The sequence below is a fragment of the Chelonoidis abingdonii genome, chromosome 3, assembly GCF_003597395.2.
Source record: "Chelonoidis abingdonii isolate Lonesome George chromosome 3, CheloAbing_2.0, whole genome shotgun sequence".
NCBI classification, from domain to species: domain Eukaryota; kingdom Metazoa; phylum Chordata; order Testudines; family Testudinidae; genus Chelonoidis; species Chelonoidis abingdonii.
Genome location: NC_133771.1, coordinates 20,689,343 through 20,703,816, shown reverse-complemented (window position 1 = coordinate 20,703,816; position 14,474 = coordinate 20,689,343). Strand labels below are relative to the sequence as shown.

Below are 14,474 nucleotides of genomic sequence, written 5' to 3'. Positions count from 1 at the left end.
TGTTACAGCAAGTCTGCTTCAGTTTCTCCTTGACTGGGAGAATGACCTTGTTGTCCCATGTCTGGCAGCTCCTCTTTATGAGTCCAGCCCACCAACCTCTCCCCTCTCAGGTTGGTAAATAGTCTAGTGACTTAGGAAGCCAGTATTCCTAGGAAATGTTTGACAGTCTCTGGCCTCTTAGGATTTGGACCCCTTTGTTTTACAGGCTTAAATAACCACGCTGCTGTGGTTAGTAGGGGAACCTGCCTGCTCTTTCCTCTGTGCTCTAATACAGGGACCCCTTATGAAGCAGCTGGAACCAATGTGTCCCAGTCCCTTACTGATTCCTACAATGCCCCTCTTGTAGGTTGTTTCCCAGACTTACATTCTGTGATCCTCTTCTTCTAAAGGTCCAGCTACCTGGGAAGCTTCCATACAGCCTGTCTTTGCAGTGATTCCTCAGCCTCTTCTGAGCTGGAGGCTTTTTATCTTCCCAACTGTTGCAGGGCCACCAATGAGCCCCAGCTGAGGAGGCAGCTAATTTTCCTGTTAACCTTTCAGCAGCTGGAACAGCATGGATTCTGTTCTCCGCATAATACTTCACTTTCTTACTTTTTGGCCATCTTTTGCCTTGATAAGTGTAATTTTCTCCTGTTTGGCCTCATTGCCTTTCACCACATCCTCTGCACCGGTTCATTCATACCCATTCAAAGTGCTGTTGCTAGCATCATCTTCTCTGCCTTCCCCTTTCTTTTTCTCCAATGTTCTTTCACTGATTACTTGAGTGAAATCCTCGGTCAAAAATCCCATTGACATCAATGAGGAATTTCACCCGTTGTCTTTTGTTGTTTCAATTTCTTGTCCCTTCAAGGCAATAAATGATTTGATCCCATCTTCATGTTTGATCTCATATCTCTCCTATTTTCTCTCTTACTCCCTGTATATCTCCCAATCATATCCCCTTACTTTTCCCTTCATATCCTCTCTTATTGTCTCAGCCTCACACCATCTTTCATGTTATGCCCTCCGCTTGTAAATCTTCTGGTTCTTCCCCACCAAGCATCTTTTTTGTAAACTGTTAAACCCACTTCATCCAGAAATCTTTTCTTCAACAACAATAATCTCCCCACACTCCTTTATCCAAACAGTTGCCTTGTGTTTTTTCTTATCTTTGTTTTAGGCCTTGCCTCTGAAAGGCACTTAAGCACGCACTTAACTTTGAGTGCATGAACAGTCCCACTGACTTCAATGGGATCATTCACATGCTTATAGTTAGGCATGTGCTTAAGAAGCTTGCTGAACTGGGGCCTTAGATTGTAAACTCTTTTATCCAGGCAAACTGTCTTGTTTTAGAGATTACAGTTAAACCACATTAGAAAAGGAAATGCAGAGCAGAATCTAAATCACCCCATAAAAGTACTTTCTAAAGAAGAGTAAGCAAAACACTTGGATCTTTTACAGGCTATGGACCATAGGAAATAATCATTGATATTATTAGCTCCACTCTTATATCAAATTGTAGTATTGGTACAAAAATCACTGTTGTCGCTTTTTTAATATCATATTGATGATTCAGACAAAGTCCGATAATTTCATCTCTGGTAACATGATACAAAGCTGTTCCTGCATGAGTCAGTTTCCATTATTGCGGAAACACTTATTCAACACCATAGCTGAGCTAGACTTGGAGCTAAAATGCCCTTTTTTCTTTGTTGCTGCTCTTCATTAAATGTGTTGAATACTGAGTTATTACCTGGAGAATTGTGTGAGGCTTATAATATTTATGAAACAAACATCTACTCCTCTCTGGGCCATTTCTGTTGTATGTGTTATTTATCTCCTGATTTACCCCCCTCTTATGTTCAGAATTGTTAAGAACTATGTTTAATAAAATCATACCAGTTTGAAAAGTGTGGGCTCTATTCCCAAATATAGTTATTTAGGCCATTTCTATGCAAATCTCACAGGAGATAGTTCTTCTCACCGAAAATGTTTTTTTAATTCATACTCTATACTCAGCCCATTCACATTAGGTATATGTTTTTTTGTGATTAATTAAACTATTTCCCTACATAGATAATTCTCAGCTAGGTACCCAGCAGGGATTTGCAATTCCAAGTAGATGGCCTGTACAATTAAAGCATATCATGCTTAAACTTACCAAGTTTTTAAGGGTGCGATTGAAGAAAAACTAAAATTTTCCCTCGGGGTCCTCTTGTTGTCTTAACCAACAGTATTGTGGTTACTGACAGGAGGCCTGCAGCTAGCGTCCTTATTCAGACAATCTTCCCATTGATGTCAGTGCTTTGGTAGGGGTATGTGTAGGTGGGAACTCACCTCTATGCTTAGCTATTGGGCTCAATACAGAAGTAACTGGATGAAATTCTATGACTTGTGATGTACTGGAGGAGGGCAGAGTACATGATCTGATGGCCTTAAAATCCATGAATCTTTAATATCAGTGGAGGTGCAACATTTGTTGTCTTCTGAAAGACATGTGAACACTGATGACTTCTGATGATTTGACACCGATGATCACTGTTTCTGGTTATTATTAATTTGTACTACAGTAGTGGCTAGTAGTTTTCGTCAAGAAGTAGGGCCACATTGTCCTAGACATTGTACAAACTAGTAAACAATCCAGTCTCTGCCCCAGAGAGATCACAGTCTAGGATTATGTCAAGAAGCAACACTTGAATGAAGCGGACAAATGAGAGGGAAGGAATGGGAGGATGTAACAATATGAGAAAAACACTGGGTGAAATCCAGGCTCCATTGACGTCAGTGGAAAAACTCCCATTGACTTCAGTGATGAGAGGGTTTTACCCATTGTGTATAATAAAACAGTAGTACCTCAGAGACGGTACAATTATATTGATCACATGTCTGGGTTTAACACAATTTTGGATCCCAGGATAGCCTCAGATATCTAATCAAATTGTTTTAAGCAAGCTATATTTTTATAAGGTGGTAGTAGTGGTAGTGATCATGTTTATTGCTATAGAGCCTAAGGCCCAACCAGGAATGGGCTCCCACTGTGCTAGGCACTAATCAAACATGGAGTAGCAGATAGTCCCTGCCATGATGTACTTATGCTCTAAATAAAACCAGACACAGGGTGGGGGAAAGCATCTAACATACAAGCTGCATGAACAATGCAATGGTGGCCAACATCATGTTAGTTCCAGATTTTTTGGGAGGAGGGTTAGTAGGAGGGGATCAGCTAAAAGGAAATGGAAGGGGAGTGAAAAGGACAGGGTGGGAAAGAGTAAAAGGGGCAGGTATGTAGTGAAGCTCAGATGCAGAGATTGTGAGCAGGGGGAGGGATGGAGCAAACAGTCAATGAGCTCAGGGTAGAGAAAGTCCACTCAAAGCTGTGGAGAGTTCTCTTTATGCAGAAGGTCCCTGCTTTGGTGCCTTCTGCTCCTACAATCTGCAATCTATGTCTGCTTCCCTATGCAGTTTTCCTAAAAAGCAGCAGGCCAGCAGAAGAGGGCATCACAGTTAATCTATCTGTAATCAAATCAGAACCATCCTGCCATTTAATGGGATGAAAATGGGGAACAAGACAGAGAAAGTTCATTGTGGTTTCAGGTTTGAACACAGTCACTTTCTTCAGACAGGGACTTACTGCAGGATTGTGGTTTGACTTACATTGACACCAACAGGGCAGAAGTGCCTCACTGCATTCTCCCCATGAGGTTTCAAAATCTGTAAACTGAAGAACTATAAAAACTACAGCCTGCAAAAGCCTAATTTCTATAGGGTGAAGATCAGGACTCTTGAAGCGGTCTCAAAAAACCCTACTTACTTTTGAAAATATTTCCCCATGGTTTTTTACATGTTTTTAAAGTGTCTAGCAAAAAAAGAACCCCTCCACACACAAAACAAAAAAGGCTTCAGAGCTGTAAGAGTTAATCAGTGATTGAGATGTCAGTATCAGAAATAACATCATTTGACATATAGATAGATGCCAGGCTGGTCTAGAAGTTATGAGAGAAAATAAATATTGAGCCCCACAACTTTTCTGACTACCTCCATGCTGTAACACTCAGTTTCCTGTCCTGTAATCGTTGCATACATAATGTTCCATTTGACTTCAATGAGAGTTATGAAAACATTAGGGCTGTCAAGCAATTAAAAAAGTAATCATGATTAATAGGACAGTTAATTCATTTATTTAAATATTTTTGGATATTTTCTACATTTTCAAATATATTGATTTCAGTTACAACACAGAATACTAAGTGTACAGTGCTCACCTTATTTTTATTTTTTATTACAAATGTTTGCACTGTAAAAACATAAAAGAAATAGTATTTTTCAGTTCACCGCATAATACAAGTACTGTAGTGCAATCTCTTTATCATGAAAGTTGAATTTACAAATGTAGAATTATGTCCCAAAAATAACTTCCTTCAAAAATAAAACAATGTAAAACTTTGGAGCCTACAAGTCCACTCAGTCCTATTTATTCTTCAGCCAATCTCTCAGACAAACAAGTTTGTTTACATTTGCAGGAGATAATGCTGCCTTTTTCTTGTTCACAATGTCACCAGAAAGTGAGACCAGGCATTCACAAGGCACTGATGTAGCCGGTGTCACAAGATATTTACATGCCAGGTGCACTAAAGATTCACATGTCCCTTCATTCTTCAATCACCATTTCACAGTGCATGTATCCATGCTGATGACGGGTTCTGCTCGATAACAATCCAAAGCAGTGCAGATAGACGCCTGTTCATTTTCATCATCTGAGTCAGATGCCACTAGCAGAAGGTTGATATTATTTTTTGGTAGTTTAGGTTTCCGCATCAGAGTGTTGCTCTTTTGAGACTTCTGAAAGCATGCTCCACACCTCATCCCTCTCCAGTTTTGGAAGGCATTTCTTAAACCTTGGGTCAAGTGCAGTAGCTATCTTTAGAAACCTTACATTGGTACCTTCTTTGCATTTTGTCAAATCTGCAGTAAAAGTGTTCTTAAAACGAACATGTACTGAGTCATCATCCGAGACTACTATAACATGAAATATATGGTAGCATGTGAGTACAGCAGAGCTGGAGACATACAATTCTCCACCAAGGAGTCCAGTCACAAATTTAATTAACACATTATTTTTTAATGAGCGTCATCAGATGGAAACATGTCCTCTGGAATGGCGGCCGAAGACGAAGGAGCATACAAATGTTTAGCATATCTGGCACATAAAAACCTTGCAATGCCGGCTACAAAAGTCTCATGTGAATGCCTGTTGTCACTTTTGGGTGACATTGTAAATAAGATGGGGGCAGCAATATTTCCTATAAATGTAAACAAACTTGTTTGTCTTAGTGATTGGCTGAACAGGAAGTAGGACTGAGTGGACTTGTGGGCTCTAAAGCTTAATTTTATTTATTTTATTTTTTAGTGCAGTTATGTAACAAAAAACCTACATTTGTAAGTTTCACTTTCACAATAAATGATTGCACCACAGTACTTGTACGAAGTGAATTTAAAAATACTATTTCTTTTGTTTATAATTCTTTTCGGATCAAATATTTGTAATGAAAAATAATAATATAGAGTGAGCACTGTACACTTTGTATTTTGTGTTGTAACTGAAATCAATATATCTGAAAATTTAGAAAAACATCAAAAAAAGTAATACATTTCAGTCAGTATTCTATTGTTTAACAGTGTGATTAAAACTCTGATTAATTGCAATTAATTTTTTTGAGTTAACTGTGATTAATCTATAGCCCTAATAAACATAAGTACTGTAGAATCAGACCTTACATATCTAAGAACCAGATTATATTACAATGAACTAGATATTTAAGAGTAGGTTAGATAAATGTCTATCAGAGATGGCTTAGACAGTATTTGGTCCTGTCATGAGGGCAGGGGACTGGACTTAATGACCTCTCGAGGTCCCTTCAGCCCTAGAAGCTATGAATCTATGAACTGGGCTCATGTATATGTGTACCACTGCCCACTTAGGGAATTGGAATCAGAACTATTCAGCTTACATGTGCTAAGCCTGTGATAGAATCCCAGGTACTAGAACCCTACATAGAAAAACATGGTTATTTGGCTGGCTCACCCGAGAAGCTAGACCATAATGGGTCACATTGATTCTATTACTAGAGTATATTATTGTGTATATATCTCCCTGAGTCAGAAGGGACTAAGGGATAAAAAAAACCTGTCTAGTAACAGCTCAGGAAGAAGATCAAACTTATGTTTGTTTTTTCTTAAAGTTAATAATAGAGAATATCCCCAGGAAAGGGCATGAGTTTTGGCTACTAGTCCAATGTGTGTGTGTATGTTGTACTAAGAGTGGGATAGGTATTCAGTCTATTTACCAGCCTAATATTGCTAAGGGCTAATGGAATTTTCCTGTTAACTCAACTGCTGAGCTCTGTGTTTTTGGAACAGAAGGATCTGGAATTTTTGTGATCATAGAGGCAGCAGTGAAGTCTAGAATTAGTCCAAAAATTACGAGAAAAAAATCAGGAAAGTTTTGTTTAAAAGAATTGTCTCCCACCTCACCCTCATTTTTTAATCAAGATTTGAAATTTGAACAGGAATTTTCCAAACCTAAAAAATATTTGACCAGCTCTAAGTGAAAACCTCAGTATCTGCAGATTTGCTACAAAGTCAACAGTTGGCAAGATTTTCTGAAGTGACTAAAGATACAGAGCGTTTAGATTTTGGATGTCCAACTTGAGAATTAATAAAGGGTGTGATTTTCAGAGGGCTGGTGTGGAACACTTCTTGATAACAGGCCCCTTTATGTGTGCTAAACCTGGCACTCAAAATCAAGAGTCATTTTTGGGAATCTTGGCCATTCTGCTTTTGCTAAATTCCAAGCCAAAACGGCTTGCCAAAAAACAGTTATCACGTTTTGAGGTCAGATATACTTCTAACAAATCATTGGTTGCTCAACCTTTTAGAGGTGAGATTTTGTCTCAGTCATAATATTTTTCCTGTCCGTTTGCCTGTTTGACATTCATTTCCAGAATTCTGAAAAGCACAATCTACCTAATATTTCTTATTTGTACTTATTCCTATGTCAAAATCCCATGTACCTGCTTATGATGGACACTTAGCACAGAAGGGGTGCACAACTCTGGAGTTCCAATCAGAATTTTTAAAAGTAGCAATTTCAAAACATGAATATAAACTTCCTATTATATAATAGTGAGGACATGTTAGATAACATCATTGGTTCAATATTAAAATAATCACAAGCACAGCTTGAAATCTTTAGGATTATCATAAAAGAGAATACAAGTCAGCAAGGTTGTAGATACTTCAATGTCCTGAAGGCAAAAACCACATCAGAGTTATTAAGCTAGAACTAACAAAGTCACAGTGATATTTGAACCGAAAAGTCATTCTGAGCTTTCTCTTTATGGGAATTGATCGCTATCACTTTCCATCGGATAGTTGTTATGATACGACTACACAAGAATAAGAATAGCAGACTCTGAATATTTACATATTTTATCAAGAGTGCTGATCACGCTAACACGCTCCTTAAGCAACAATAAAATGGGAAAGAAAAGAATATTGTCATTCTTGCTATAACACATTTGTGTACAAAATCATCCACATGGCATACCCTAGCCATATGATTATAGCTACACTCAACTCATTCAATAAGTTTCAAATTCTGCATACTCAGGGGACCAAACTGGTTTTAATATTTTTCCCAACTTATTTCAATGTAGTGAGAGAAAGTACATCAGGCATTTGGCCACCCATATGCCGATTGCCCTCATTAAAACATATGGCCAGGTTATTATTAGGGCTGTCAATTAATTGCAATTAACTCACGCAATTAACTCAAAAATACATCGTGATTAAAAATTAATCGTAATTAATTGCTGTTTTAATCACACTGTTAAACAATAGAATACCAATTGAAAATTATTAAATATTCTGGATGGTTTTTACTTTTTCATATATATTGTATACTGTGTTGTTATTGAAATCAAGTGTATATTATTTTTGATTACAAATATTTGCACTGTAAAAATCATAAACAAAATAAATAGTATTTTTCAATTCACCTCATACAAGTACCGTAGTGCAATCTCTTTGCCGTGAAAGTGCAACTTATAAATGTAGATTTTTTTGTTACATAACTGCACTCAAAACCAAAATAATGTAAAACTTTAGAGCCTACAAGTCCACTCAGTCCTACTTCTTGTTCAGTCAGTAGCTTAAGACAAACAGGTTTATTTACATTTACAGGAGATAATACTGCCCTCTTCTTTTTTACAATGTCAACAGACAGTGAGAACAGGCATTTGCATGGGACTTTTGTATCTGGTATTGCAAGGTGTTTTCGTGCCAGATATGCTAAACATTTGTATGTCCCTTCATGCTTCGACAACCACTCCAGCGGACATGTTTCCATGCTGATGACGCTCATTAAAAAATAATGTATTAATTAAATTTGTTACTGAACTCCTTGAGGGAGAATTGTATGTCCCTTGCTTTGTTTTACCTGCATTCTGCCATATATTTCATGTTATAGTAATCTCAGATGATGACCCAGCACATGTTCATTTTAAGAACACTTTCACTGCAGATTTGACAAAACACAAATAAGGTACCAATGTGAGATTTCTAAAGACAGCTACAGCATTCACACCAAGGTTTAAGAAACTGAAGTGCCTTCCAAAATTGGAGATGGATGAGGTAGGGAGCATACTACTTTCAGAAGCAGGCTGGCTAGCTCAGCTGGTTAGAGTGTTGTGCTAATAACACCACGGTCATGGGTTCAAGCCCCGTGCTGGCCACTCTGCCCGTGGGATGGAGAGGGTGGTTTCTGCTCCTTTATTTAGAAAAACTGGACGAGCATAAGTCCATGGGGCCAGATGCGCTGCATCCAAAGGTGCTAAAGGAGTTGGTGGATGTGATTGCAGAGCCATTGGCCATGGCAAACAGGGGAGGTCCTGGATCACTGGAAAAAGGCTACTATAGTGCCCATCTTTAAAAAAGGGAAGAAAGAGGATCAGGGGAACTACAGGCCAGTCAGCCTCACCTCAGTCCCTGAAAATATCATGGAGCAGGTCCTCAGGAAATCAATCCTGAAGCACTTAGAGGAGAGGAAAGTGATCAGGAACAGTCAGAGTGGATTCACCAAGGGCAAGTCATGCCTGACTAATCTAATTGCCTTCTATGAGGAGATAACTGGGTCTGTGGATGTGTTATTCCTTGACTTTAGCGAAGCTTTTGATACAATCTCCCACAGTATTCTTGCCAGCAAGTTAAGAAGTATGGGCTGGATGATTGGACTATAAGGTGGATAGAAAACTGGCTAGATCGTTGGGCTCAACGGGTAGTGATCATTGGCTCCCTGTCTAGTCGGCTGAATAACTCTGAGCTGGCAAGAGCAAGGGGTCAGTTTGGCCAATCATTAACTCAATCAAGAGGTAAATTAACTGATGCTCTCCCAGCTACTGTATGCATTTGACAACCTGTGGGTCCAAAAGAAGGCATATATTAACATAAACAGGAAGATCATGTGTTGTATTCATGTCTATATAGTCTAGAAGCTTAGTGCAAGTTCCCTCCCATCCATTGTTAGTTTAAACTGGCCACTATAGAAGCCATGGGTAATGTGGAAATAAAAAGTATAATGAATATCAACCTTCATGCTTCTAGACATAAGTAAAAAAATAATTACTTAGTCAGGAAGAAACTTCCCTCATAGGTATTTTATTGCATAATTGTCCAGGGGATGAGAGGAATTGTACACCTTCCTCTGAAGCATCTGAGATTTGACCTTCTCAGAGGGAGGATACTGGACTAGACAGACCACTGTACTGATCCATTATGACATTCCTTTATTTTCTATTATTCCACATTCTGTAAATGCAAAGTTAGTGCATTTTAAATAGAACTGGGTACAAACTGCACAACATTTTCTGTGAATGATTGTTCCAATTTTAAAACAAGATGGCTTTGGCTGTGGTCATGTCCCTTTTGTGTTTGTTTCCCAGAAATATTCAAGTGAACAAGTTTACTAGGTAGAACGTTCATGGAAACCACTAATTTTAAGCTAATAGCAAAGAATAAACCTGGAAATCAAATTCTGAATTGCTGAATGCAAGCATTCTCACTGGAAACCTGATTAGGAAAGTTATATGCCTTGTTCCAGGCTACAGAAACATACAATTGCAAATATGAGTATACAATCACAATAGCTGGAGTTTTGAATATCCACACTGAACTGCTGAAAAATCAGCAACAGTTAAAGAATTATGCGCCAAAATTATTAGTCAGTCAATTTCAAGCAACAAATACATTCTTGAAAACTACGTTCTGTTTGTGGTCAATGTTGCATGCTAGAACTTAGTTGTACTGATAGAGATTTAAGTATGCAGGGTGCTTGCCCATGTAATGAATAACGTGGTCTAATATTTTTAGTACCTCCCTTTCATAAGCCATGTGTTCACTTCCACTTTTTATTACTGTTTTAAAGCACATACACCATGTATTTTGATGTATTCATATTAAAGAGATTATAATAATATTTAACTGATGTACCATTAAGTACTGAAATTAATGTAATATGTATTGTACTAGTGCTGATAATAATAATGTCCAAAGGTAGAGTATGATGTTGATAAAATTACCTCCATTAGAATCTCATTGTAATAAAGTGAGACTATATTTTACTTTACAGAGTGATTCTGTACAACAGTGGGCCCCAGTCCTGCTTTGTGACTTACATGGTCACACCCACGCACTCACAGAACAGGACCAGGGCCGAGTTACTACTATGAAAGTTTCTCTGTGGGTCCTCAAGCATAGAGTAATCCCATCCCTGTTTAGCAAAGTGCCATTGAACTTGCTTAAGAACTCTGCTGAATGAGTCTGGGATTACTCAGATGCTAAAAATTAAGCATATAATCAATGTTTTCTTGAACCAGGGCACATCTCTAAGGCCTGGTTCCAGTAATTGTCTTCATTGAAATTATCTTCAGGTTTCCTGAGTACCTCTTAGTTGGAACATCAAGAACAGTACCTCAATACCTCTCATGGTGTATTGGCATGCACCATATGGACATAGAAAAATAGTATCCATGTCCAGATTGAAACTGGCTGGATTTGTCACACTCAGCAAGGTTAGCTATTAAGCTTCTAGTCAGGACACTTCAACATTAATTCAAATATCAAATGTATGAAGAAAGTTAACACAAAGAATGAAGGGGCAAATTTCCAAAAGAGGAAGATGGCAAAGAATTAATTTCAATTTTGAGAATGTGATACAATAAATGTACATAAAATAAGAACAGCACAGTGGAGGTCATTTGGATGCTGTTTATTACCTGTTCTTAGACTGTATCTCCTCTCACACTGAGGACACCTCTCCAGGTGAGGGAACTCCAGTTATTAGGAAGATACAGGAAATAGTAATGAGTGGTTCATCATTAGAAACATAGATAGCCGGGTTTGTGATGACCGGGAGTATTGCATGGTGACTTACCTGCCTGGTGCAATGGTTGCAGATCTCTTGAGAATCTAGATAGATGTATGTGTAGTGCTCGGGAGGAGCCAATGGTCATGGTACATGTAGGTACCAATGACATAGGGAAGGATAGGCAAGAGGTCCTGGAGCCAAATTTAAGATTCTAGATGAGAGATTTAAGTCTAGGACCTCCTTGGTAGCATTCCCTGAAATGCTTCCAGTTCCACATGCCAAATTTAGGCTTCTAGGTGAGAGATTGAATTCCAGTACCTCCATGGTAGCATTCCCTGAAATGTTTCCATTTCCACACGCAGATCCATTTAGCCAGGCAGAACTGCAGGATCTCAATTTATGGATGGGACAATGGTGTAGGGAGGAGAGGTTTAAATTGCTTAGGAATTGGGCAAACTTTTCGGAAAGGGGGAACCTATACAAGAAAGCTGAGCTCTACCTAAACCAAAATGGAACCAGATTGCTGGCCCTTAACATTAAAAAGATCGTAGAGCAATTTTTAAACTAATGACTGGGCTGAAGCTGAAAGGTGCGGAGGAGTGTATGGTTTGGACAGAGACATCACTTAGGGGAGGATCTATTAATGGAGATTCTCTATGTCCTAGTAAGGAGGAGAGGATGGAAGATGATAAAAATATGGGTAGGATCTGATGAGAAATAGTCAAATGAAAAAGAGTACCATTCAATTACATGGCAGAGAGCTAAAAACTGACAAATTTTTAAAATGTTTATATACAATTGCTAGAACTCTAAATAATAAGATGGGAGAACAAGAGTACCTCATATTAAATGAGGAAATTGATATAATAGGCATCACAGAAACTTGGTGGAATGAGGATAATCAATGGGACACAGTAATATCAGGTTACAAAATATGTCGGAAGATACTATATGTGAAAGAAAGCATAATAATAATGCTCAAATAATAAGAATTTAGCAGTAGGGTATATTAATCACCACCTGACCAGGATAGTGATAGTGACTGTGAAATGCTCAAGGAGATTAGAGAGGCTATAAAAATAAAAAAAAACCTCAGTAATAATGGGGGATTTCAACAATCCCCATATTGACTGGGCTCATGTCACCTCAGGACGGGATGCAGAGATAAAGTTTCTTGACATCTTAAATGACTGCTTCTAGGAGCAGCTAGTTCTGGAACCCACAAGAGGAGAGGCAGTTCTTGATTTATTCCTAAGTGGAGCACAGGATCTAGTCCAAGAAGTGAATATAGCTGGACCGCTTGGTAATAGTGACAATAATATAATTAAATTCAACATCCCTGTGGCGGGAAAATCACCACAGCAGCCCAACACTTTAGCATTTAATTTCAGGAAGAGGAACTATACAAAAATGAGGAGGTTAGTTAAACAGAAACTAAAGGGTACAGTGCCAAAAATGAAATCCCTTCAAGCCGCATGGAAACTTTTTAAAGGCACCATAACACAGGTTCAACTTAAATGCATACTCCAAATTTAAAAAAAAAAACATATTAAGAGAACGAAAAAAAGAGCCACCATGGCTAAACAACAAAGTAAAAGAAGTAGTGAGAGGCAAAAAGGCATCCTTTAAAAGGGGAAGTTAAATCCTAGTGAGGAAAATAGAAAGGAGCATAAACCCTGGCAAATGAAGTGTAAAAATATAATTAGGAAGGCCAAAAAAGAATTTGAAGAACGTTTAGCCAAAGACTCAAAAAGTAATAGCAAAAAATGTTTAAGTACATCAGAAGCAGGAACCTTGCTAAACAAACAGTGGGGCCACTGGATGATCAAGATGCTAAAGGAGCACTCTAGGGTGATAAAGCTATTGCAGTGAAACTACATTAATTCTTCACATCAGTCTTCATGGCTGAAGATGTGAGGGAGACCCCCAAACCTGATCCATTCTTTCTGGGTGACAAATCTGAAGAACTGTCCCAGATAGGGGTGTCATTAGAGGAGGTTTTGGAACAAACTGATAAACTACACAGTAATAAGTCACCAGGACCGGATGGTATTCACCCAAGATTTCTGAAGGAACTCAAAACCTATCATTTAAATCAACGTCTGTACCAAATGACTGGTGGATAGTTAATGTAACACCAATTTTTAAAAAGGTATCCAGAGGTGATCCCAGCAATTACAGGCTGGTAAGCCTGACTTCAGTACTGGGCAAACTGGTTGAAATTATAGTAAAGAACACAATTGTCAGACACATAATTTGTTGGGGAACAGTCAACATAAATTTTGTAAAGAAGAATCATGCCTCACCAATCTACTAGAATTCTTTGAGGGTCAAGCATGTGGACAAGGGGGATCCAGTGGATATCGTGTACTTTGACAAGGTCCATCACCAAAGGCTCTTAAGCAAAGTAAGCTCTTATGGAATAAGAGGAAAGGTCCTCTCATGGATCGGTAACTGGTTGAAAGCTAGGAAATAAAGGGTAGGAATAAATAGTCAGTTTTCAGAATTAATGTAGGTAAATAGTGGTGTCCCCCAGAGGTCTGAACTGGGATCAGTCCTATTCAATATATTCACAAATGATGTGGGGAAAGAGGTAAACAGTGAGGTGACAAAATTTGCAGATGATACAAAACTACTTAACATAGTTAAGTTCCAGGCAGACTGCGAGGAGTCACAAAAAGATCTCAGAAAACTGGGTGACTGGGCAATAAAATGGAAGATGGAATTCAATGTTGATAAATGCAAACTAATGCACATGGGAAAACATAATCTCAACTATACATATAAAATTATGGGGTCTAATTTAGCTGTTACCACTCAAGAGAGTACACTTATAAAATTTGCGGATGATACCAAGTTGGGAAGGGTTTCAAGTTTTTGGAGGATAGGATTAAAATTCAAAATGACCTGGACAAACTGGAGAAACAGTCTGAAGTAAATAGGATGAAATTCGGTAAGGACAAAAACAAAATACTCCACTTAGGAAGGAACAATCAGTTGCACACATACAAAATGGGAAATGACTGCCTAGCAGGGGTGGCTCCAGGCCCCAGCATGCCAAGCGCATGCTTGG

At 38.4% G+C, this 14,474-nt stretch overlaps 1 non-coding gene across 1 annotated transcript; it reads left to right on the top strand.

Moving 5' to 3' along the window:
• Positions 1-8,697: 8,697 nt before the first annotated feature.
• Positions 8,698-8,771, top strand: TRNAI-AAU (transfer RNA isoleucine (anticodon AAU)). The gene has a single exon. It is a non-coding gene; the product is annotated as a tRNA-Ile (tRNA).
• The last annotated feature ends 5,703 nt before the right edge of the window (positions 8,772-14,474 follow it).